We start from the raw sequence: 26,657 nt of genomic DNA, 5'->3' as shown, positions 1-26,657 counted from the left end.
CTAGCAGGACTTTTAAAAATTTAGAAAAATAGCTCAAATTGCAAAAATCAGTTTCTAATGACAATTTTTGGAATTTAATCATGTGATCAGGTATTGGCTGAGTAGTCCAGCAAATGCAAAGTTGTGTACCCCACCGCTGATCCACCAATGTAGGAAGTTGGCTCTATATGCACTATTTCAAAGTAAGGAATAGTATGCACAGAGTCCAAGGGTTCCCCTTAGAGGTAAGATAGTGGCAAAAAGAGATCATTCTAATGCTCTATTTTGTGGTAGTGTGGTCGAGCAGTAGGCTTATCAAAAAAGTAGTGTTAAGCATTTGTTGTACATACACAAGCAATAAATGAGGAACACACACTCAAAGACAATTCCAGGCCAATAGGTTTTTGTATAGAAAAATATATTTTCTTAATTTATTTTAAGAACCACAGGTACAAGATTTACATGTAATACTTCAAATGAAAGGTATTGCAGGTAGGTACTTTAGGAACTTTGAATTAGCAAAATAGCATATACAGTTTTCACATAAATCACATATAGCTATTTTAAAACTACACACAGTGCAATGTTCACAGTTCCTAGGGGGAGTAAGAGTTTGTTAGTTTTTGCAGGTAAGTAAACCACCTACGGGGTTCAAGTTTGGGTCCAAGGTAGCCCACCGTTGGGGGTTCAGAGTAACCCCAAAGTTACCACACCAGCAGCTCAGGGTCGGTCAGGTGCAGAGGTCAAAGTGGTGCCCAAAACGCATGGGCTTCAATGGAGAAGGGGGTGCCCTGGTTCCAGACTGCCAGCAGGTAAGTACCCACGTCTTCGGAGGGCAGACCAGGGGGGTTTTGTAGGGCACCGGGGGGGACACAAGTCCACACAGAAAGTACACCCTCAGCAGCACGGGGGCGGGCGGGTGCAGTGTGCAAACACGCATCGGATTTTCAATAGGTTTCAATGGGAGACCAAGGGGTCTCTTCAGCGATGCAGGCAGGCAAGGGGGGGGGGCTCCTCGGGGTAGCCACCACCTGGGCAAGGGAGAGGGCCTCCTGGGGGTCACTCCTGCACTGGAGTTCGGATCCTTCAGGTCCTGGGGGATGCGGGTGCAGTGTCCCTACCAGGCGTCGGGTTCTTAGAAGCAGGCAGTCGCGGTCAGGGGTAGCCTCGGGATTCCCTCTGCAGGCTTTGCTGTGGGGGCTCAGGGGGGCAACTCTGGCTACTCACGGTCTCTCAGTCACCCGGGAGTCCTCCCTGAAGTGATTGTTCTCCACAAGTCGAGCCGGGGGCGTCGGGTGCAGAGTGTCAAGTCTCACGCTTCCGGCAGGAAACGCAGGTTGTTTCAAAGTTGCTTCTTTGTTGCAAAGTTGCAGTCTTTAGTGAACAGAGCCGCTGTCCTCAGGAGTTCTTGGTCCTTCTAGATGCAGGGCAGTCCTCTGAGGATTCAGAGGTCGCTGGTCCCTGGGGAGAGCGTCGCTGGAGCAGTGTCTTTAGAAGTGGGGAGACAGGCCGGTAGAGCTGGGGCCAAAGCAGTTGGTGTCTCCGTCTTCTCTGCAGCGTTTTTCAGCTTAGCAGTCCTCTTCTTCTTAGGTTGCAGGAATCTCAGTTCCTAGGTTCTGGGGAGCCCTTAAATACTATATTTAAGGGAGTGTTTAGGTCTGGGGGGTTAGTAGCCAATGTCTACTAGCCCTGAGGGTGGGTACACCCTCTTTGTGCCTCCTCCCAAGGGGAGGGGGTCACATTCCTATCCCTATTGGGGGAATCCTCCATCTGCAAGATGGAGGATTTCTAAAAGTCAGAGTCACCTCAGCTCAGGACACCTTAGGGGCTGTCCTGACTGGCCAGTGACTCGTCCTTGTTTTTCTCATTATCTCCTCCGGCCTTGCAGCCAAAAGTGGGGCCGTGGCCAGAGGGGGCGGGCAACTCCACTAGCTGGAATGCCCTGGGGTGCTGTAACAAAGGGGGTGAGCCTTTGAGGCTCACCGCCAGGTGTTACAGTTCCTGCAGGGGGAGGTGATAAGCATCTCTACCCAGTACAGGCTTTGTTACTAGCCACAGAGTGACAAAGGAACTCTCCCCATGTGGCCAGCAACATGTCTGGTGTGTGGCAGGCTGCTAAAACTAGTCAGTCTACACGGATAGTCGGTTAAGGTTTCAGGGGGCACCTCTAAGGTGCCCTCTGGGGTGTATGTTCCAATAAGATTTACACTGGCCTCAGTGTGCATTTATTGTGCTGAGAAGTTTGATACCAAACTTCACAGTTTTCAGTGTAGCCATTATGGTGCTGTGGAGTTCGTGCTTGACAGACTCCCAGACCATATACTCTTATGGCTACCCTGCACTTACAATGTCTAAGGTTTTGCTTAGACACTGTAGGGGCACAGTGCTCATGCACTGGTGCCCTCACCTATGGTATAGTGCACCCTGCCTTAGGGCTGTAAGGCCTACTAGAGGGGTGACTTATCTATACTGCATAGGCAGTGTGAGGTTGGCATGGCACCCTGAGAGGAGTGCCATGTCGATTTACTCGTTTTGTCCTCACCAGCACACACAAGCTGGCAAGCAGTGTGTCTGTGCTGAGTGAGGGGTCCCCAGGGTGGCATAAGATATGCTGCATCCCTTAGAGACCTTCCCTGGCATCAGGGCCCTTGGTACCAGGGGTACCAGTTACAAGGGACTTACCTGGATGCCAGGGTGTGCCAATTGTGGAAACAAAAGTACAGGTTAGGGAAAGAACACTGGTGCTGGGGCCTGGTTAGCAGGCCTCAGCACACTTTCAAATCAAAACTTAGCATCAGCAAAGGCAAAAAGTCAGGGGGTAACCATGCCAAGAAGGCATTTCCTTACACAATTGCAGCATTTCACTCCGACCAGGGCCCTGCCTTTGCCTCTTGGCACTCAGGAACACCATAGGAATTATAGATGTACAACTACATTATTCCTCACCCTTCCATCCTGAGGGAAATAACATAGTGGAGAGAAGGAACCAAGACTTAAAGCAGTCCTTAACAGCAAGAGTTTTAGGTTCAGGCCGTAGTTGGCTTCATCATAAATATAGGGTCCAGAAAGCACTAACCAAACTGCCCAGAAGTTCCTTGGGAGGTCCCACCCTGTGTGAGGTCCTCTTCGGGATACCTATGTATGTCCCTGATTTTGATGGTTCTGGCGTGGTTTAGGCAGGCACAACATATGACATAAATACATATGTCACTGTTTTACAGGAGCTGTAACAATTCTGTGATGAGAATTCATCTGCCTATGCCACCACCTTGGGAATAAGGGATTTGCTAACAACAATTATAGGCTGGATTCCTAAAGTTGAGGATCTAGTGAGTGGAAAGATTGCTGTAAATGAGGAGTTTCGCCCATCCTACAGACCACCGATTGCAGTCCTGGAAACATATGGTACCAGAACTGTCATAATACTACCACTTCATGGTTTCAGAGAGAAAAGATTTGTTTTGATTGATAACGTCAAACAGCACCATGTGGCTGATTCTGCACAGTAGACCAAGAGGTCCTTCGGGTAGCACCCATTCTCCTCTCACTACCGGACAGGATATACCTATATAAGCAGTAAAGAATGCTTCTGCAAGTACTGATAGACTCCTTGAGCATGGGGTGGGTGGAGAATGAGCGTCTGCTGATTCCTGTTACCACTTCATTGATAGGAAACGTCTGAGATGTGGAACTTTATTATTCCATTTTGACACAGAAGGATGACGTTGTCTATTATGAACCACCATAAATGGGACAACCTACTACCTCTGCACCAGCTCCTGTGTTTGCACAGACTGTTTCTGGTTATTTCATTGACATTGATGACTTTTCTTCCAACTCATCATCTTTGCAACTGAGACTGTATTAAAGACATGTTAGCTGTACATGTGGCTTAAAAACAGTTACTTAAATGACCAATGGTATTATCTGTGGATACTGTTGACATTGTTTCCGTTTCTGCTTTCGATTGCTCTTGTCTTTTTTTTCTTGATAAATGCTTATTATCTCCCTGAATGCTCTGCCATTGAGTTGGTGGATGAAGTTTTGACACCTTACCTATTTTCCCATAAGGTCCGAAGAGACTAGTTGTACATGGTCCTACTGAGGTCATTCAAATTTCATATGTGTTTACAAATTCCATGAGTGATGATTCCAATGACTGAAATGTTAAAACAATTAAAACTGTTTATTCTATGCTTTTTGAGCTTGAAAAATATATTGTATTTAAAAAGTGTGTTTGAAAATGAAGACGTGTATATGAACACAGCAGATTATGGGGAAGTATTTTGTTATCACTATTATAGACATTTCTTTCTTTACCAAGCTAGTACTCCAAGATTAGTTTACAATTACACACAATGGGTACATCATTACACTCCACCTGTGGGGAGTTCCAATCATATGTAGTTAAGTTTGTGTATTTTACTGAGCATGACATTAGAAAATCAGAATCATACTATTTCAAATTGCTGCTTTCTAGAATGGGGAAAATATTGCTACCCGACACAAAATTGATCTATTCAGATTACTTTTTTTCCCGGCTTGCTGTTGAAGGGTCTGAGTATTGGAAAAACACTTATATGGGGAACAAATGGGTATGGAAGCTTTAATTAGAGCATGCATTATTCCTCTACAAATTATGTTTTTTTATTTTTTTTTATGACACCATCCAACAAACATCCTGTTTGGGTTTAGCAAAAGTAAAGGAATTGAATGTGCCCAGTATCACCACAGCAGCTAAATGTCACAATTGTCAAACATTTTTTTTGTTACCGAAGAGCAGCATACTACTTGGGTTCAAAATCGTACCTTTAATTCCTCACTTTTAAGTCCCTGCAGGTGGTTATTGTGGCCAATGGACACAAATGGGTGCCCGCCATGTTTGGTTAATTCCTTGGAGAGTTTCAGAGCATGCAGGACAGACCTTTGCATTGCACGGCTCAACTTTCAGGTATCATCACTACATACAGTGTGGGCCAACAAGGGTTACTGTCTTCTACTTCAAGAGCTGACAAAGAACAACTTACTCTCCTGTCTGAGGAAGTCAATCTACAAGATTTTCTGTTAGGACCCAGGAAGCCACACTCCTAACTCTACCTGTATAACATGGAAAACAAAATCTGGAAACTCATCCAGATGAAAGCTGTTGAAAGTTTAAGGCAGATTGATAGGGAAAACATGGAGAAAGCTTTACCTGTTGTTATTTATGACATTAACACTGTGTAACAGAATATACACTTATAATACAGTGTCATCTGCAATCTATATTATTCAGAATGGCGTCTTTTTACAACATGGAGAGAACCAGCTGCGTTCCATCATGCAGTAAGTTGGACACTGCAGGTTCTCAAACGTGGCTACATGCCAAGTAAGCACTTTAATGGTACCAAACTGTTTGCCACTTTTATTCTGTCCAGACAACAACAGATAACATCTAAAAAAAGAAGCTAGCTACATCATGCTTAACATTGAGAAGGTGGAAAAATTGTCTTTTACTTTAGCATAAATCCCCTCACCACTATGGTAATACATGGTGTGAAAAATCTGTCAATTTCCACCATTCATTTAATTGCTTAAAGCATTTTGCAGTTGGCAGGTTTGAGCAGCTAGGAGACAGTCACATACACGAAGTGTGGGAGTTGCCTTTCAATTACAAGTGTCTGAATGGCGAAACAGAGGTCTTTTTTAGTAGAAGCAAATGTGAGACTATTGTAAGTCATTCTATGATCTGTAAGCATATGTCCTTGCATGGCCTTTGCAACGTGGATGTTGTGAATTTAGGGCCAGATGTAGGAAGACAGCAAATTGCGACTTGCAATTTGCGAGTCCTTCCGACTCGCAAATTGCAACTCGCAATTTGCTATGCAGAACGGTGTCTCAGACACCGTCTGCGACTCGCTATGGGGTCGCAAAGACCCACCTCATTATTATTAATGAGGTGGGTCGCAATTTGCGACCCCATAGAGAGTCAGGGCACTCACGGGGATGATGGCCTGCTGGAGACAGGAGACCACCATGTCCATTACTGCTTTTAAATAAAGCAGTTTTTTTTTTCAAAGTGCAACCCGTTTTCCTTAAAGGAAAACGAGCTGCACTTTGAAAAAAAAAACGAAACCTTTAGTTTCGGTATTTTTCAGGGCAGGTAGTGGTCCATTGGACCACTGCCTGCCCTGAATTTTTATTTTTTTTCAGACACAAAGGGGAAGGGGTCCGTTTGCGCCTCGGTTACCATCCACTTCAAGTGGATGGTAACTGCGCTTTCATTTGCGACCGCAATCGCGGTCGCAAATGAAAATGCATAGCATTGCAAGTCGCAAATAGGAAGGGAACACCCCTTCCTATTTGCGAGTCGGAAATGCATTTTGCAAGTCGGATCCGACTCGCAAAATGCATTTCTACATAGCAAAGAGGCTTTTGCGACATGCAAATGGCGATTTTCGCCGTTTGCGACTCGCAAAACCCTTGCTACATCTGGCCCTTTGTTTGCTATCTGACAAGTACTCCTGTCTCTTTGATTTGTCCAGTATTTCAGATACTTTCTAAAGGAAGTTATGTGGTTCTAAACAATCTAAGATGTTGTGGAATGAAGCCAGGAATCGTTTACATGATTTCAGATACTCAAATGGTAACTTTTTGCAGCCATGTCTTATTCCCCCATACAAGTGATAAAAGAGTGAGACTTGTGACCCCGCATTGCTACTTCTAGTGTACATTTTGACAAGCCCAGCAGACTAAAGGTGCTATTGTTTGAAAAACACGTGGCCCTGACATCAGCTAAAGAGACTTATGAACTCCAGATTATCAGCTGAGATACAGTCCTTGTTAAACACCAACTTGCCCAAACATTTTGGAGAACTGGCAAATATAACCTTTAATTCATTGAATACTGCTGAGATTGTGCACCTTTTTAAAGCTGTCAGTTCTGGATTTGTCAACACCTTCCCGACCGTGTTTGGAATCATACCTTCAGCCAAACATTCACTCTTTTTGAGTGTCTTTGGCGGATCCCCTATTTGGCATTACTTGGTGAAATTCTGCTGCTGCCATTTCTGCTACACAGTGGCTGTTCTAGTTCAGCAAAGTGGAGTGACGGAGCTACCACCAGCCCAGCTGTGTCATGATCACATGATATGGTATTTTAGAGATTTCTTGCAATGGGAGCTGGAGTTCGATTGATCATTGACATTCTGACCAGTCCTGACATGTGTCCAGCTGGACATCTATTGTATTTGGAGCCTCTTTGAATGTGCACCTATAGTGTGTCTTGCTGTGCAGACTGTACCTCCTGTGGACAAGGAACCATTAATGTTCTTCATTCACGGTCATACGCCTTGAGACTGCGGTTGATTTGTGAGGCATCCTATGAACCACTGTGTGTGGATTTACTGGCTCCAACAACATCTGGCACGTTGAACAGTGCTACTTTTGTAGTTCATCCTGTGCTGCAGGCTTCTGCACACTTTTGCTCCATGGATCCCTCTGCTAATACATTGATCAACTTGTCACCTGACGAAGTGTAGTCCTTCATGCTCTCAATTTCTCTTGATGACATCAAAGATTTTCTGAAAGACCATAATTACTGTTAAAATTTGACCCCTGGCTTTTTTAAGGTAAAAATGTGACAACTAATTGCCTTTTAATTCGGCCTGTCAGTTGGCATGCTTCATTTGTCGACTTAGACATTTTATCTCTTGTATGATTATATATATGCTTTTAGGATTTTAATTAGAACATTTTTAGAATTAGATTTTGGAATTTGCATCCTTGTTCTGTCAATAGGGGGAGGGTGTCTTGAGTCCATTTTTAGCTCCCTGCCTGGGCACAGTATTTGGCTTCGCTTAGGCTCTCGACCTGTGCCCTTTTACCTAGACAACATGATCCGCACTCATTTTGTTAATTTGTATTCATTTTAGCACAGCTTGTTTTAGCAGCGATATTTTATTTTCAGAATCAGTCACTATTCTGCGAGAGTGTCACTATCAGTGTTATGGATGGCATATTTTTCATTGTGTTCTTTTTCCCTGGGTTAACAACAGAATGCCAGGTACACAGGATAATATTTTATATTGTCATCGCAATATAGCGTACACCCTTCCCACTTAGGGTGACAAATGCAAAAAGAACAGATGATGGACAGAATGTGGAAAAAAAAAAACATTCACCCCCAGTCAGAGATTTGGGTTTAATCCATCATTTATTTTTTTCTTGCCATGACATTCCACTTTCTCAAAGTGACATTTCTAAAATCCAACTTTTCCAGTAAAGAGGATTTATAATTACCATTTTAAAGACATAACACACCTCTCTGCCCAGAAATTACAGCTTAACAGTATGTTAGGGATTTACCAATGCTGGCCTATGAGAGGAGCAGGCTTCCCTATAGTAACAAATGACTTTGGAAGTTTTTTACCACCAGGTTGATTAAAACTTAAAAGTACAGTCCTACCATTTAAATACACTACACCCTGCCCTGCAGGTCCTATAGTGTCTACCATAGGGGTGACTTATGTGTAATAAAAGGGGGGATTAAGGCTTGGCAATGGGCTTTAAGTGTCAAGTCGAGGTGGCATTAAAACAGCTCCTACAGGCCTTGCAATGGCAGGTCTCAGACATTGGTAAGGGGTTACTTATGTGAATGCCACAGGCAGTGGTGCACGCCCACTACTAGCATTTAATTTACAGGCCCTATGCCATAGAGTTCACTTTACCATGGACTTATAGGTGTCGTGTTACCATGCTTAGTGGACGGTGCACATGCACTTTAGCACTGGTCAGCAGTGTTAAAGTGCAAAGTCTCCTAAATCCAGCAAAAACAAGATCATAAAGGTGAAGGGAGGCAGGCAAAAAATGGTGGAAGATTACTCTTAGGCTGTCAGGTCTAACAATATGACAGTCAGTGGAAGAGGTTGAGGTTGGTTAGGTATGTTGTTTGTTATGTTTATTTTCTTATGGGGGTGACATGGTGAATAAGGCTGTGATCAGTGACTTAAGGTGCTGCAGTGGTGTGCCATCGCCTTTGCATTAATACAGCAATGGCCAGTAGTGTACAAGTGATCACTTGGAATGTGAGATGGCTGAATACACCATCACAGCGGTATAACGTTATTGCATACATTAAATGTAGAAGTGCGCAGAGAGCACTCCGGCAAGAGACCCATTTGATGGAGTGTGAGGGCAGGGCTCTCCAGAAGAGGTGAAGGGGACAGCTTTATTTTACTACCTACTCTTCGTTTGTAAGGGATGTCTTGATTTGGATAAGACAAAGGATACCCTTTCAATTGCATCAGGTGGGGGGTGAACCCTAATGGCTACTATGGTTTAGTAATGGGCCCGCTGGATTAGAAGGTCATTGCATTGCTAAACATATCTGCCCCAAACACATACCTAAACTGTTTGTCTAGCCTGGCTCCCTTATTGACCACCACACTGCACTACCCAAAGATTACTGATGGGAATATCAATTGTGAGGCAGATCTCCAACTAGACAGGTCTCATTCCCTGCTGTCACCATCATCAGCACATAAACTAGCAGGGTACTGAGGGCCCTGAGGGCTGAAAGACTGTTGGGGGATGTATAATCCAAGGGCATGGGCCTATTCCTTCCATTCTGGTTGGCATGCACTAGATGTGCACCTGGATGCAATTTTATGTTCCAATGCACTGGCTGAATGAGTGATAGAGGGAGAGTAGTGAGTGAGGAAATATTCAGATCACAACCCTCTACTATGTACTTATCAATGCCCACCTCACAGGGCTAGAGTCCCAGCATAGTCCATGGATCCCACCCTTTTGGAGGATCTGGCATTCCGAGCATCACTGGGGAGGTGATACACATTCAATGGCAGGAGAGGATAAGTGATGATCTGCCACCAGATCTGGGAACAATGATTGAAGGTAAGGCCTGGCTCCTGGAGGGAAGGGAGAAATTGTTAGCATTTGTGGAATTCCTAAAGCAGTCTGATTACAGCGCATATGCTAGCATGGCTCTTCCGGGAGAAGAACAAGGGATAAACTATATTCCAGATCCAGGACCCATCAGGCTGGAATGTGTTCTCACAGATAGAGATTAATAAGGTGTTCCGTCAGTTCGGTTGCAAATTGTATGCAGCAGGAGCGGTGGCCGCTTAGGTGGAACATTTACAGTATATAGTGAATGGACCCTGAACCCCAGTTTTGTGGAGCAAATAGCACTGCTGTTAATATCCAGGAGATAAGGGGTGCACTAAAAGTGCTGGCTTGGAACAGGGTTCCTGTATCAGAGGGGCTTCCCATCAAAGTTTTATGTCACTTATGCAACAGCCCTAGCCCCTTCGTTAATGGACTTCTGTAATGTGGCTTTGGAGCGGGGTCTGCTCCCACTCTCCCTGCCTGATGGAGAGATAGTTTCTTTGCCCAAGAAGGACAAGGATCATGGCTTGGTAGATTCTTTTTGCCACCTTTCTATGCTCACTCTGGATTACAAAACCCTGAGCAAAATTGTGCCGAACCGGATTCTACCCCATGTATGTTTACTGATATATGCAGACCAGATAGGCTTTGTACCAACTTGCAGTACCATGCCAAATATATGCCAACTGATCCGAGTTTTAGACATGCATGAGTGCTTCCCACTGGACTTCTTAGTTCTATCAGTGAACATTCAAACACGTGCACTAGGCAGGGTTGCCTGCACTTCTCCCCGAGTGAAAGGCACATGTCCACCTGCAAGACGTTGATTTAGAAATTGCATTGTAAATTGTGCAACTATACATAGTTCAATTTCAAAATTAAGCTCTATGACATCCCAGTGTAATGGCATATTTCAACACCCGTACACACATGTATGCACTGTCAGAACATGGACTGAAGCTAGTCACGTTTCAGGGCAAGCCTGGCTGGAGGCAAGTGGTCAGCGATATCTCACATAATTTGCCAGAATCATGCTTCAGGCATGTGATGCTTTAAGTACTGCTAGCCAGCATCATGACAGACCGTCTTGCACCATGACACAAGGGTGCACCCATTGCCACTAGGCACACAAAAGTGTTCCTGTAATGGGAAAGGACATGAATGTATTGTAAAGGTTAAAGATGATGCATTCCTGCCCTTTCACTCTGGTGCAGCACAACAAGGTGACTTCCTGTGCTTTGCTGTGCATAATAATAATAATAATAATAATAATAATAATAAATGTGAAACATAGCATATACTTACTAGCCTTACCTGACACATACCTTATACCATTAGCACTGTGTTTGGTGATTATGTAATGTAAATCTAGCCAAAGGGGAAGCTTCTCTGACATAGTGTGCAGTATCAGTGTCAGTTGAGAGAGCCAAAACTGCAGTACATCATGCACACTATTACATTGACATGCCAATACTTTCAACAGGGCAGGTTATTGGTCAGTAGTGACCCTCTAATGGAGAAAGGGCTGCTTGCCATTACTTGGCCCCATCAGTGCTTATATGTACACTTTTATGGCAGGTGTGCTGCTTAGTGTGACCCTTTGATATTTCTCGTACTTGGTGTCACGTTCTCTTGACTTGTGTGTCACAAGGTATTCATACATGCAGCTACATTTTGCATTTTAATTTTAGAATTCCTAATATAGCAACATTATTACATGCTGATGGTACATAAATACACACACAGTGCATCCAATCCTCGCAAGTACACAACATCTGCTCAACATGCTTAACCCCTTCGCTGCCAGGCCTTTTCCCCCTCCTGTGCCAGGCCTTTTTTTGCCTATTTAGGGCAGTTCGCGCTTAGGCCCTCATAAATTTTTGTCCACATAAGCTAACCAAGCCAAATTTGCGTCCTTTTTTTCCAACATCCTAGGGATTCTAGAGGTACCCAGACTTTGTGGGTTCCCCTGAAGGAGGCCAAGAAATTAGCCAAAATACAGTGAAAATTTTGTTTTTTTCAAACAAATTGGAAAAAGTGGCTGCAGAAGAAGGCTTGTGTTTTTTCCCCTGAAAATGGCATCAACAAAGGGTTTGCAGTGCTAAACTCAGCAGCTTCCCAGCTTTCAGGAACAGGCAGACTTGAATCAGATTTTCAACACAATTTTGGCATTTTACTGGGACATAACCCCAGTTTTGCAATTTTTTGTGCTTTGAGCCTCCTTCCAGTCAGTGACAGAAATGGGCATGAAACCAATGCTGGATCCCAGAAACCTAAACATTTCAGAAAAATAGACAAAATTCTGAAGTCAGCAAGGGGTCATTTGTGTAGATCCTACAAGGGTTTCCTACAGAAAATAATAACTGAAAAAGAAAAATATTGAAATTGAGGTGAAAAAAACATCAATTTTTCTCTACGTTTTACTCTGTAACTTTTCCCTGCAATGTCAGATTATCGAAAGCAATATACCGTTACGTCTGCTGGACTCCTCTGGTTGCGGGGATATATAGGGCTTGTAGGTTCATCAAGAACCCGAGGTACCCAGAGCCAATAAATGAGCAGCACCCTGCAGTGCATTTTCATTCTATACCGGGTATACAGCAATTCATTTGCTGAAATATAAAGAGTAAAAAATAGCTATCAAGAAAACCTTTGTATTTCCAAAAAGGGCACAAGATAAGGTGTTGAGGAACAGTGGTTATTTGCACATCTCTGAATTCCGGGGTGACCATACTAGCATGTGAATTACAGGGCATTTCTCAAATAGATGTCTTTTTTACACACTCTCCTATAATTGGAAGGAAAAAATGTAGAGAAAGACAAGGGGCAATAACACTTGTTTTGCTAATCTATGTTCCCTGAAGTATCCCGATAAAAATTATATCTCACTTGTGTGGGTAGGCCTAGCGCCCGCGACAGGAAACGACCCAAAACACAACGTGGACACATCCCATTTTTTTTTAAAGAAAACAGAGGTCTTTTTTGCAAAGTGCCTACCTGTAGATTTTGGCCTCTAGCTCAGCCGGCACCTCGGGAAACCTACCAAACCTGTGCATTTTTAAAAACTAGAGACGTAGGGGAATCCAAGATGGGGTGACTTGTGGGGCTCGGACCAGGTTCTGTTACCCAGAATCCTTTGCAAACCTCAAGATTTGGCTAAAAAAACACATGTTCCTCACATTTCTGTGGCAGAAAGTTCTGGAATCTGAGAGGAGCCACACATTTCCTTCCACCCAGCGTTCCCCCAAGTCTCCCGATAAAATTATACCTCACTTGTGTGGGTAGGCCTAGCGCCCGCGACAGGAAATGCCCCAAAGCGCAACCTGGACACATCCAATTTTTTGAAAGAAAACAGAGGTGTTTTCTGCAAAGTGCCTACCTGTAGGTTTTGGCCTCTAGCTCAGCCGGCACCTAGAGAAACCTACCAAACCTGTGCATTTCTGCAAACTAGAGACCTAGGGGAATCCAAGATGGGGTGACTTGTGGGGCTCTGACCAGGTTCTGTTACCCAGAATCCTTTACAAACCTCAAAATTTGGCATGTTCCTCACATTTCTGTGGCAGAAAGTTCTGGAATCTGAGAGGAGCCACAAATTTCCTTCCACCGAGTGTTCCCCCAAGTCTCCCGATAAAATTGACACCTCACTTGTGTGGGTAGGCCTAGCGCCCGCGACAGGAAATGCCCCAAAGCGCAACCTGGACACATCCAATTTTTTGAAAGAAAACAGAGGTGTTTTCTGCAAAGTGCCTACCTGTAGGTTTTGGCCTCTAGCTCAGCCGGCACCTAGAGAAACCTACCAAACCTGTGCATTTCTGCAAACTAGAGACCTAGGGGAATCCAAGATGGGGTGACTTGTGGGGCTCTTACCAGGTTCTGTTACCCAGAATCCTTTACAAACCTCAAAATTTGGCATGTTCCTCACATTTCTGTGGCAGAAAGTTCTGGAATCTGAGAGGAGCCACAAATTTCCTTCCACCGAGTGTTCCCCCAAGTCTCCCGATAAAATTGACACCTCACTTGTGTGGGTAGGCCTAGCGCCCGCGACAGGAAATGCCCCAAAGCGCAACGTGGACACATCCAAATTTTTGAAATAAAACAGAGGTGTTTTTTGCAAAGTGCCTAACTGTAGATTTTGGTCTCTAGCTCAGCCGGCACCTATGGAAACCTACCAAACCTGTGCATTTTTTAAAACTAGAAACCAAGGGGAATCCAAGATGGGGTGACTTGTGGGGCTCTGGCCAGGTTCTGTTACCCAGAATCCTTTGCAAACCTCAAAATTTGGCTAAAAAAAACACATGTTCCTCACATTTCTGTGGCAGAAAGTTCTGGAATCTGAGAGGAGCCACAAATTTCCTTCCACCCGGCGTTCCCCCAAGTCTCCCGATAAAAATGATACCTCACTTGTGTGGGTAGGCCTAGCGCCCGTGACAGGAAATGCCCCAAAGCGCAACGTGGACACATCGAAATTTTTGAAAGAAAACAGAGGTGTTTTTTGCAAAGTGCCTACCTGTAGATTTTGGCCTCTAGCTCAGCTGGCACCTAGGGAAACCTACCAAACCTGTGCATTTCTGAAAACTAGAGACCTAGGGGAATCCAAGATGGTGTGACTTGTGGGGCTCGGACCAGGTTCTGTTACCCAGAATCCGTTGCAAACCTCAAAATTTGGCTAAAAAAACACATGTTCCTCACATTTCTGTGGCAGAAAGTTCTGGAATCTGAGAGGAGCCACAAATTTCCTTCCACCCAGTGTTCCCCCAAGTCTCCCGATAAAAATGATACCTCACTTGTGTGGGTAGGCCTAGCGCCTGCGACAGGAAATGCCCCAAAGCGCAATGTGGACACATCCAATTTTTTGAAAGAAAACAGAGGTGTTTTTTGCATAGTGCCTACCTGTAGATTTTGGCCACTAGCTCAGCCGGCACCTAGGGAAACGTACCAAACCTGTGCATTTCTGAAAACTAGAGACCTAGGGGAATCCAAGATGGGGTGACTTGTGGGGCTCCGACCAGGTTCTGTTACCCAGAATCCTTTGCAAACCTCAAAATGTGGCTAAAAAAACGCATGTTCCTCACATTTCTGTGGCAGAAAGTTCTGGAATCTGAGAGGAGCCACACATTTCCTTTCACCCAGCGTTCCCTTAAGTCTCCCGATAAAAATGATACCTCACTTGTGTGGGTAGGCCTAGCGCCCGCGACAGGAAATGCACCAAAGCGCAACGTGGACACATCCAATTTTTTTAAAGAAAACAGAGGTGTTTATTGCAAAGGGCCTACCTGTAGATTTTGGCCTCTAGCTCAGCCAGCACCTAGGGAAACCTACCAAACCTGTGCATTTCTAAAAACTAGAGACTTAGGGGAATCCAAGATGGGGTGACTTGTGGGGCTCGGACCAGGTTCTGTTACCCAGAATCCTTTGCAAACCTCAAAATGTGGCTAAAAAAACACATGTTTCTCACATTTCTGTGGCAGAAAGTTCTGGAATCTGAGAGGAGCCACAAATTTCCTTCCACCCAGCGTTCCCCCAAGTCTCCCGATAAAAATGATACCTCACTTGTGTGGGTAGGCCTAGCGCCCGCGACAGGAAATGCCCCAAAGCGCAACGTGGACACATCCAATTTTTTTAAAGAAAACAGAGGTGTTTTCTGCAAAGTGCCTACCTGTAGGTTTTGGCCTCTAGCTCAGCCGGCACCTAGGGAAAACTACCAAACCTGTGCATTTCTGCAAACTAGAGACCTAGGGGAATCCAAGATGGGGTGACTTGTGGGGCTCTGACCAGGTTCTGTTACCCAGAATCCTTTACAAACCTCAAAATTTGGCATGTTCCTCACATTTCTGTTGCAGAAAGTTCTGGAATCTGAGAGGAGCCACAAATTTCCTTCCACCGAGTGTTCCCCCAAGTCTCCCGATAAAATTGATACCTCACTTGTGTGGGTAGGCCTAGCGCCCGCGACAGGAAATGCCCCAAAGCGCAACGTGGACACATCAAATTTTTTGAAAGAAAACAGAGGTGTTTTCTGCAATGTGCCTACCTGTAGGTTTTGGCCTCAAGCTCAGCCGGCACCTAGGGAAACCTACCAAACCTGTGCATTTCTGCAAACTAGAGACCTAGGGGAATCCAAGATGGGGTGACTTGTGGGGCTCTGACCAGGTTCTGTTACCCAGAATCCTTTACAAACCTCAAAATTTGGCATGTTCCTCACATTTCTGTGGCAGAAAGTTCTGGAATCTGAGAGGAGCCACAAATTTCCTTCCACCGAGTGTTCAACCAAGTGTCCCGATAAAATTGATACGTCACTTGTGTGGGTAGGCCTAGCGCCCGCGACAGGAAATGCCCCAAAGCGCAACGTGGACACATCCAATTTTTTGAAAGAAAACAGAGGTGTTTTCTGCAAAGTGCCTAACTGTAGATTTTGGCCTCTAGCTCAGCCGGCACTTATGGAAAACTACCAAACCTGTGCATTTTTGAAAACTAGAAACCAAGGGGAATCCAAGATGGGGTGACTTGTGGGGCTCTGGCCAGGTTCTGTTACCCAGAATCCTTTGCAAACCTCAAAATTAGGCTAAAAAAACCACATGTTCCTCACATTTCTGTGGCAGAAAGTTCTGGAATCTGAGAGGAGCCACAAATTTCCTTCCACCCGGCGTTACCCCAAGTCTCCCGATAAAAACGATACCTCACTTGTGTGGGTAGGCCTAGCGCCCGCGACAGGAAATGCCCCAAAGCGCAACGTGGACACATCAACATTTTTGAAAGAAAACAGAGGTGTTTTTTGCAAAGTGCCTACCTGTAGATTTTGGCCTCTAGCTCAGACGGCACCTAGGGAAACCTACCAAACCTGTGCATTTCTGAAAACTAGAGACCTAGGGGAATCCAAGATGGGGTGACTTGTTGGGCTCAGACCAGGTTCTGTTACCTAGAATCCTTTGCAAACCTCAAAATTTGGCTTAAAAAACACATGTTCCTCACATTTCTGTGGCAGAAAGTTCTGGAATCTGAGAGGAGCCACAAATTTCCTTCCCCCCAGTGTTCCCCCAAGTCTCCCGATAAAAATGATACCTCACTTGTGTGAGTAGGCCTAGCGCCTGCGACAGGAAATGCCCCAAAGCGCAATGTGGACACATCCAATTTTTTGAAAGAAAACAGAGGTGTTTTTTGCAAAGTGCCTACCTGTAGATTTTGGCCAATAGCTCAGCCGGCACCTAGGGAAACGTACCAAACCTGTGCATTTCTGAAAACTAGAGACCTAGGGGAATCCAAGATGGGGTGACTTGTGGGGCTCCGACCAGGTTCTGATACCCAGAATCCTTTGCAAACCTCAAAATTTGGCTAAAAAAACGCATGTTCCTCACATTTCTGTGGCAGAAAGTTCTGGAATCTGAGAGGAGCCACACATTTCCTTTCACCCAGCGTTCCCTTAAGTCTCCCGATAAAAATGATACCTCACTTGTGTGGGTAGGCCTAGCGCCCGCGACAGGAAATGCCCCAAAGCGCAACGTGGACACATCCAATTTTTTGAAAGAAAACAGAGATATTTTCTGCAAAGTGCCTACCTGTAGGTTTTGGCCTCTAGCTCAGCCGGCACCTAGGGAAACCTACCAAACCTGTGCATTTCTGCAAACTAGAGACCTAGGGGAATCCAAGATGGGGTGACTTGTGGGGCTCGGACCAGGTTCTGTTACCCAGAATCCTTTGCAAACCTCAAAATTTTACTAAAAAAACACATGTTCCTCACATTTCTGTGGCAGAAAGTTCTGGAATCTGAGAGGAGCCACAAATTTCCTTCCACCCAGCGTTCACCCAAGTCTCCTGATAAAAATGATACCTCACTTGTGTGGGTAGGCCTAGCGCCCGCGACAGGGAATGCCCCAAAGCGCAACATGGACACATCCAATTTTTTGAAAGAAAACAGAGGTGTTTTTTGCATAGTGCCTACCTGTAGATTTTGGCCTCTAGCTCAGCCAGCACCTGGGGAAACCTAGCAAACCTGTGCATTTCTGAAAACTAGAGACCTAGGGGAATCCAAGATGGGGTGACTTGTGGGGCTCGGACCAGGTTCTGTTACCCAGAATCCTTTGCAAACCTCAAAATGTGGCTAAAAAAACACATGTTCCTCACATTTCTGTGGCAGAAAGTTCTGGAATCTGAGAGGAGCCACACATTTCCTTCCACCCAGCGTTCCCCTAAGTCTCCCGATACAAATGATGCCTCACTTGTGTGGGTAGGACTAGCACCCACGAAAGGAAATGGCCCAAAACACAACGTGGACACGTCACATTTTTTCATAGAAAACAGTGCCTACCTGTGGATTTTGGCCTGTAGCTCAGCCGGCACCTGGGGGAAACCTAGCAAACCAGCGCATTTTTTAAAACTAGAAACCCAGGGGAATCTAAGATGGGGTGACTTGCGGGGCTCTGACCAGGTTATGTTACCCAGAATCCTTTGCAAACATAAAAATGTGGCCAAAAAAACACTTTTTCCTCTCATTTCGGTGACAGAAAGTTCTGGAATCTGAGAGGAGCCACAAATTTCCTTCCACCCAGCGTTCCCCTAAGTCTCTCAATAAAAATGGTACCTCACTTCTGTGGGTAGGCCTAGCGCCCACGAAAGGAAATGGCCCAAAACACAATGTGGACACAACATATTTTTTCACAGAAAACAGAGGTGTTTTTTGCAAAGTGCCCACCTGTGGATTTTGGCCTCTAGCTCAGCTGGCCCGGGGGGGGGGGGCAGAAATGGCCTAAAATAAATTTGCCCCACCAACCCCCACCCCGCCCGGGAGCGACCCTTGCCTACGGGGTTGCTCTCCCTGCATGACATTGGCACCAAAAAACAAATCCCCGGTGCCTAGTCGTTTCTGCCCCCTTCGGGGCAGATTGACCTAAAATCGACCAATCTGCCTCCAAGGGGGGCAGAAATGGTCTAAATACAATTTGCCCCCCAGGGGAGCGACCCTTGCCTGATGGGTCGCGCCCCATCTCTAAAAAAAACAAAAAAATAAAACAACAACAAAAAAAATTGCCCTGGCGCCTAGAGGTTTCTGCCTCCCCAATACCAATAGGCCGATCTGCCCCCGGGGGGCAGCAATGGCCTAAAATAAATTTGCTCCCCCACCCCCTGGGGGAGCGACCCTTGCCTACAAGGTCGCTCCCCTTGCGTGACGGCGCAAAAACAAGATCCCTGGTGCCTAGTGGTTTCTGCCCCCCTTGGGGGCAGATTGACCTAAAATCGGCCGATCTGCCCCCAAAGCGGGCAGAAATGGCCTAAATACAATTTGCCCCTCCAGGGGAGCGACCCTTGTCCAAGGGGTCGCTCCCCATCTGTAAAAAAAAAAAAATCCCTGGTGCCTAGTGGTTTCTGCCCCCCTTGGGGGCAGATCAGCCTAATCAAAATTGGCTGATCTACCCCCCACGGGGGCGGAAATGGCCTAAAATAATTCCCCCCCCCAGGGAGCGACCCTTGCCTAAGGGGTCGCTCCCCTTGCGTGAAATTCATGCAGAAAAAAACCTCCCTGGTGTCTAATGGTTTCTGCCCCCCTTGGGGGCATATTGGCCTCATCAAAATAGGCCAATCTGCCCCCAAGGGGGGCAGAAATGGCCTAAATATAATTTGCCCCCTATGGGAGCGACCCTTGCCTAAGGGGTCGCTCCCCACCTAAAAAAAAAGAAAACATAAGAAAAAAACAAAAAGAACAAAAAAAATGATCCCTGGTGCCTAGAGGTTTCTGCCCCCCCTGGTGGCATATCGGCCTAATAATAGGCCGATCTGCCCCCGGGGGGCAGAAAAGGCCTTCCCAAAAAAATGCCCCCCATGGGAGTGACCCTTGCCCAAGGGGTCGCTCCCCTTGCGTGAAATTCACGCAAAAAAAAAAACTCCCTGGTGTCTAATGGTTTCTTCCCCCCTTGGGGGCAGATTGGCCTAATCAAAATAGGCAGAAATGGCCTAAAAATGATTTGCCCCCTAGGGGAGCGACCCTTGCCTACGGGGTCGCTCCCCATCCAAAAAAAAAAAAAAAACATGACAAAAAGGAAAAAAAAAAAAAAAGATCCCCGGTGCCTAGAGGTTTCTGCCCCCCCTGGGTGCAGAAAAGGCCTAATAATAGACTGATCTGCCCCCAGGGGGGGCAGAAAATGCCTTCCCAAAAAAATGCACCCCCCTGGGAGCGACCCTTGCCCAAGGGGTCGCTCACTTTTGTCACTTTAAAAAAAAAAATCCCTGGTGTCTAGTGGGGTTTCAAAAGCCGGATTGCAAAGCAATCCGGCTTTTGAAACCCTGGGAGAGACTTCAAAGGGAAGGAAATACATTTCCTTCCCTTTGAAGCCCCTCCGGGCCTCCCCCATGGGATTGAAAGAGAAATGCTTTGCATTTCTCTTTCAATCGCGCTGGAAGCAGAGCTTCCAGCGCGATGGGGGAGACCCTGTGACTAATCAGCGCGCGCTCGCGCACTGACGTCACGGGGGGGGCTGGGGGGGTCGGGGGTGGAAGGGGAAGGGCTTCCCCTTCCATCCCTGACTTGGGGGTGGTGGGGGGGAACCCCGCAGAGGGAACGCTAGCGCTCCCTCTGGGCTCTGTGACCAGGACTTAATGGTTACGTCCTGGACACAGCAGCACTGTGCCTCAGGACGTAACCATTACGTCTTGGGCACAGAACAGGTTAAACTGCAAAATAATCTGACCTCAGAAAACCTGGGCCATGTGCCACTGCACCCTCACCCATCTGTCCTTTTGATCCTTTGGGATCAGCCTTGGCTCACCCTACCCCAAAAAGCCACCATCAATTCCAGGTAGTGCCTCAGTAGCCATATCAAGCCACCAATCTCTTCCTCAGAATAATTTTCCCCTCTACCCTTCCCAGGTATGGCCCTAGCCATTGTCATACACTCACGTGGTTCCAACTGCAGAAACAATGCTAGACCTCAAATCCCAGCTGGGGCAGTTTAATGTAACAAGTAATATCTGTTGGGTTCCAAAAATTGCCCCCAGAGGGAAAGGGGGATGGGATAAAACAAAAAAGATGAACTTTGGTCACTGGCGGAACTGCTCGGCTGTTTCATGCACTGCCTAGTTGGATCAAGAGTCACTGGACCTTGATATCCTCAATGCAGGCATGATACGCTGAAAATAACAAGAGACAATGTTACCAATAGGTTCCCTAGCTCAAAATGATCTATCAGTTGTTTACACTGATTGCACACATGAAAGAGAGCAGAAACGTTTCACGAATAAACTGGAGAATTTCTCAGGCAGTGCAGAACATGCAGAATTCTGATTCAAACTTCTAACTCTAGATGCTTCTATCAAAATACGAGATACAAATTGTCAAGAAACACAGTGGCAAAATATCAGTTTGGGTACAGTAGAGTTCAGAGTGCTGCAATGAAAGTGTCCTAATCGGTAGTCCTCATGGGGGAACATGAACAATATCCAGTATCCAAAAACCTTGCTCATATCTTCAAAGGAATCAGTCTTTGGAATATTTGCTAACCTTTGGGTTAGTGCACACTACCCTGAGGGGAAGATACTTAGCCTTGACAGTACTTGAGCTGGCATCTGAAGACAACAGGAGACTCGGTACATAAAACTCAAGAGGAGGCAGAACTGTAGCTCATGAAGGAAGACACCAGAAGAGTGACAGATGCCTGGATGGCTGGATCATCTCGAAGGCTTGGAAGACTAGAGCTCTGAAAGTTCCAGGTGACTCAGGAAGTGAGTGCAGGGATGTTGCTTGTATAGGACTGGAGTGAGGCCAAGCACTGATGCAGGTTTAGAGGTTTTTTTTTTTTATCGTGGAAGAAAAGCGTGTTTTAGAAAGGCAGGTATCCCAAGTGGACGCATGGAATTTTCCAATGAACCAGGGAAAGACCACATGCAATGAATATGAGGCCCTGTAGGTGGCAGGCGCAAATGGTAATTGGCAACCATAAACAAGTACAACAGAACCTCAGTCCATGATGGTACAATTCAGTGGTTCACATTGGAAACATAGCTATCCTGAATAGACGTGATATCTGCAGGTGCACAATAGACCAAATTTTCATATTAACGACACAGGAAGGTCAATAGTATACGCCTACTGGGAGAGAAATCATAGAGGGATCAGCACTGGAAGGTGGCATAAGGGAAGGGTGACTGGGAATACTAGTTCTGGGAAGCACCACAATGCAAAGGCTGACATGAACTTGGTGAATAAAACCCACATCACATACAGCACAATATGAAGTTGTGACATCCCTCCTTAACATGCTAAAGAAACAAATATTACCCCTTAAACAACAAACTAGGCCTAAATTTAGAAAACCCAAAAATAACAAATACTTGACAATACAAAGATAAATACAACTACAACTTAAAACACAAAGACACAAAAAGTACACAATAAAGCTCACAAGACTGAGAAATAGGAACAGACCAGTCACTGACGACACAACAAACAGCCAAAATCTCTGCAAAACTCTCTTCCCACTCCAACAACTAGCTCCAAAAACTGACACTAAAAGAAAGAGAAAGTAGCTTTCACACTTCCTACTATGCATCATTTCCTGGGTGCAATCAGCACATTTTCGACATTTGTGTTGATTTTTTGGACGCATTGCTACGCAATGTACATTGCATGGTGCACTGTGCAGTTGCACATATGCAGCTATGCTAAGGCCCATGCAACGTGATGCACCAGTTTTGAGCCACACAAAGGGGTAGGTGCAGTGGTTCTGGCCAGTGCAACAAGAACAAATCACCGGTTCTGAACTGCACAACAGAAGAGATTTGCTGGTTCCACAGAAGAAGTGGGGCTTCTGCTGGCATAAACACCTCAGACCCACTTCTATGAGTCCAGGACTAGCACTCATAGCAAAACACCTAAATGGTTCACAACAGACCTACAAGAGTCCAAACGCTCCTACAGACAGCTGGAATGGAAATGGAGGAACAGCAAATCAACCGAAGACCTCATATCCTACGAGAACCCAGTCACCATGCACCATCAAAACATCAGAGGTGTCAAAAGAGCTGCATTTAGGAATGCCTCAGCACCAACGCTCACAACAGCAAAGTGCTCTTCGCCATTGTCAAAGAGTTCACAAACCCCAGGTCAGACACCTCATCAAACACCAAACTCGCCACCTTCTTTCACCGAAAAATCCAGAACATTTATGAAGGGCTCAAGAATCAAAACCCACACACACAGCCCACAAATACCACCATGGACCCAGCTCCACACCAGATCCTGATCTCCTGGATCCCCATCACCAATGAGGACACCGAAAGACTCATGACTCCATCCACTTGGGAGCACCCTCAGATCTGTGAACTTGTCACATCTTCAACCTGGCCAGTGCCACCATAACACCTAACCATTGCCGAAATATCAACCAATCTGTCAAGACCAACACCTTCCCATCAGACTGGAAGCACACGACTCAAGGGAGTTGAAAGACTATGGAACCATCTCTCTGCTCCCTTTCCCAGCCAAAGTAACAGAAAAGGCTGTCGACCGGCAACTCACAAAATTCCTCGAAACACACCAAATCCTAGACCCATATTAATCCTGTCTCAGACTCCACCCTCTGCACCTGACTCCACAATGCCGGCATCTGCAATGATGCACAGGAATGGATGAGATCCTTCATCACCGGAAGAGCTCAGAGTGTCAGACTAATGCCATTCACATCAGAACCCAAAGATACTTGCTGCAGAGTGCACCAAGGATCATCACTCAGCCCGAAGCTTTTCAACAACTACATGACCCCTCTAGCCAAGATCCTCAAACAACACAGGCTAAGCATCATCTTCTATGTCAACGATACCAAAATTATCCTCTCCCTGACGAACAACTCTGTAAAGACCAACAGAAATTTCCACAATGGGATGAGAGCAGGTGTTGCTGGATGGAAGCCAGCTGCCAGAAACTCAGCTTGGACAAGACAGAGATCCTTGTAATCGGCTCCACCCCCTCTGCCTGAAATGAATCATAGTGGCCTACCGCACAGGGAAAAACACCCACTCCTACTGATCACGCAGGGAATCTGGGCATCATCCTAGACTCTTTATCCATGAACCAACAGTTCAATGCCGTCTTGTCATCATGCTTGCACACCCTTCGTCTCCTTTGAAAGATCTTCAAGTTGATCCCCTCTGACACGAGGAAGACAGTCACCCACGCACTTCTCACTAACAAACTGGACCAGAGCAAAGCACTGTATGGCGGCATCACAAATAAACTGCAATCAAGACTACAAAGACTCCTGGATGCAGCAGCCAGACTCATCCTAGACATCCCCCAACACAGCCACATCTCCTCCCACATCAGAGACCTACACTCATTCCCAGTCAACAAGTGCATCACAGACAAAATCCTGATCCATACCGGCAAGCCACTAAACAATATCGGACCCGCATACCTCAACAACCGCCTCACCTTCTACATACCCAAGAGTCAACTCTGTTCTTCCCAGCTCACCCTTGCAGCGGTTCCCAAGATCTGAAAAAACACAGAAGGAAGAAGATCCGTCTCCTACCCTGCAGCCCAGACATAGAACCTGCCACGTCTCAAACTCTGACAGACTGCTTCATTGAAGTAATTCAGGAAGGACCTCACAACCTAGCCTTTTGATTAAACAGCACACCTGAAACAAGTGCCTTGAGACCCTACGGGTTATTAGCCATGTTTTAGAAATTTCTGATTGACGTATTGATTGATTGGAATGGCTGCACTTGGCGGAGCAGATGGAAAGATTGCAAATACAGGTGCTGAAGCAGGGTGGTTAGAAGTATTTAATGCCCCCGAGGATTCATAACAGGAGGCCAGGTAGATTGCCCTTGTAGTCATTCTGAGTCCAAGGGATGCATGTGCAGTACTTAGCACCCAGTCAGGGGAACAGCAAGTGGCAGAGCAGCACAGCATGGCAGGACTCCAGAGTTTTTTCATGTGAGTTTCCAGGTTAAACACCTGGATGTCAGACACAGTTATATGTGCATTAACTACTGATTCTGGGCCCTCTGCCCCACTACTTTAGGTTCCCTATTCAACCCAATCTTTCTCTTCCTGCGATATTTCGAGGCCCAATCCTTGTGATGTTTCATGGATTCAACACACACTTAGGGAAATAACAGGCTGGCTCACACATACTCCTGTGCATGTCTCACCCAGCTTGCAGCTTTTCTCTGCTATCAAACTCCATCTGGTAGGAGTCCTATATTCCTCATGTTTTCCCCAGGCAGCCATGTCTTCCCACAAGGAACTCAAGGTCCTCCATGTTATGTAGAGGGGCAGGCAGTTCTGCACTTAGTGTACAGTCACAGCACATACAGTGACCAGTACTGTAATCCATATGCTACCACCAGTTCAGTGCCGCAATCTCTTTGTACTATACTCGAGTATGTCACTTTGAACACACATATTGCTTTGCACATCAACCATGTGCACACTGTCCTACATTTCATCCTATGTGGTGTATATGTCTTGCACAGGCACACGCACACTGCACATGATTTTATCACAGACACACTTCCAGATCAACCTGATACTTGGAAGGGGAGTGTGAAACAACCAGCAGCAGAACTTGAGAAGAGGTGAATGAGCCAGTAGGCCTCACTTCAGTGACCCAGGGTTGAATGGCCATATTTACTAGTACTGATCACTACACAGTATGCTGCTACCACCATATTTTCTCTCTTTTACTCCTGGAGAAGGCTTAAACATACAACAACTGTGAGGTTAGGTCTGTGGGTGGCTCTCCTGGTGCAACCAGATTACAGTTTATGACACAGGCCTATGTCATGGCACACATGCATATTCCATGTTCTCCAATGGGAATATACCAGCATTTGTGGTCCGCACAACATTACAGTTAGGGACTCATGTCAGAGGTGCACAGCTGTTACCATGCAGTAGAAATGTCCTTACCAACTTTGCACCATATTTAATAAAATAGTGTATGTCCACAACCATTTTGCTTGCATTTTAACATGGATACTTCACACATGACCCATCTCCGTCTTCATGACATGACAGTTGGCAAACATCTCCCTTGTCTTTCTTTTTTTTTTAAATGCCACATATTGCTACTTCAGCTATTTTCTCATGCTTTGTTACAGGCCTTTGAGCCTCCTTACATTGCTGTGCAAAGCATTGCAAACATAGTATCTACATCAATCAATTCTGGAAAGGTGTCACATGTGTGCTGTTTTGTGAATCCCCAAACATGCATGAATACATTTTTAACAAGTGACATTTTGACATCTGCACCAGGACTAGGCCTGTGGCCATGACAGAAGTCTCCCTTAATCTGTGATGGTATCTGCTGCAATATATGTACATGCAAACTGCTGTCACTCTGCATTCTAGTCCATATGTGACAACCACATCAATTTGAAAATTGCCTCAGGGACTCACTCATCAGGAGATTTGTGATCTATCATACACTTGTGAAACACTTTGATGCAGTAAAACACACCAAAGCCGGTTGCTATGCTGCATTGCACTGCTTCAGATAGGGAGGACAGGAATGCCCAACATCTATCTAGATATGATCAATCCTCCCCTATCACCTTCATGCTGTGCACTGTTTCGCATTTACTTCCAGCATTTATTTGTTCTGAGTTTGAGACATGCCCCAATGTTTATCAACAGATGAAAAATGCAAATTATACATGTGAAGTACTACATAAGGTTGACAAGATGTGTGTGACTTTATAGGTACATTGACATTCACACCTACACCACACAATGGATGAGTTCAAAACAAATATTATTTGGATTAGAAGTGTACATAGTTTCAGTCATTATTGATTTCATT

Source organism: Pleurodeles waltl, chromosome 8 (assembly GCF_031143425.1).
Source record: "Pleurodeles waltl isolate 20211129_DDA chromosome 8, aPleWal1.hap1.20221129, whole genome shotgun sequence".
Lineage (NCBI taxonomy): Eukaryota > Metazoa > Chordata > Amphibia > Caudata > Salamandridae > Pleurodeles > Pleurodeles waltl.
Note: the sequence above shows the minus strand (reverse complement) of the source record.